Below are 1196 nucleotides of genomic sequence, written 5' to 3'. Positions count from 1 at the left end.
CAACCAGTAATAGAGGAACATTAGATGACTGGAACATCTAGAATACTCAATGCTTTGTACACTATACAATGGGTGTCTTTAGGGAGCTAACCCTTATGTTATGTATAAAGTGAAGTAGTTAAAAAAATCAGTACACATAATATTAAATTTTATTACACACATTCACAGAATACACTGACTTTCAGTTAGCGGTCAAAACTTCACAAAACAACTAATACAAAACATTTTGTAAGCGTATAATGATGTATGGATGACAGTGCCAAAAAGAATGTAAACAGGAATATAGGCAGGTCCTGAACACAGAATGTTTGAAACGGGGGTTCTAATTTGTGAGATTAAAAGCCAACACATGTTGTACGAAACACGATCAGCATGTGAAGTAAGCTAATGCTACGGAGGCCTTGGGGCATGCGGCCCACAGAAAATTTGTGAAAAATAGTTGCTATAAGATTAAATATGGAAGCAATTTTGCATGAAATGTAGTGTTGCGTCAGCGAGTCACGTGACTAGTGTGACGCCACGTTTCTAGAACTATCCCGTACCTTGGCGAATGCTCTAGTATTTACTAGATATAGGGTAGTCTGGTATATAAAAGAGGGTGACAACGTGACGGGAGAAGAATGTAATGTGTGTGTGAAGATAGTGAGTAATTGAGCTGCAGTCAGAGGTATTATTGACGTTCGTTGATATAGCGTTTGTTTTAGCGCGATTGTTGAAAATAAGTGTATCGTAAAATTGTATTCGGAAAGAATAAACCAGTTTTATTAAGTAAAGAACTTGTGTCGCTAAAGTTTCGTTGGAACGAAGTTACGGAAAGTTAATTAACAAACGGAGACGTAACAAATTGGTGTCAGAGAGTGGGACAAAAAAAAATGGAAACGAGAAGCGGCAAATCAAACTACAGCATAGCAGACTTGATGGCAGCAATACAAGAACAGCAAAAGAAACAAAAAGAACGAGAAAATAAACAAGAAGAACGAGAAGAAAAATTACAACAGTTGTTAGAGGAAAAAGAAAAGAAACAAGAAGAACGAGAAAAGAAATAAGAAAAGAAATAAGAAGATAAGAGATTACAACAGTTGTTGAAGGAAAAAGAAAAGAAACAAGAAGAACGAGGAGAGAAATTACAGCAGTGGTTGGAGGAAAAAGAAAAGAAACAAGAAGACAACAGCAGTTACAAGAAAATCTACAACAAT

This window comes from Limulus polyphemus, unplaced genomic scaffold (genome assembly GCF_000517525.1).
Source record: "Limulus polyphemus unplaced genomic scaffold, Limulus_polyphemus-2.1.2 Scaffold2552, whole genome shotgun sequence".
NCBI lineage: Eukaryota > Metazoa > Arthropoda > Merostomata > Xiphosura > Limulidae > Limulus > Limulus polyphemus.
Note: the sequence above shows the minus strand (reverse complement) of the source record.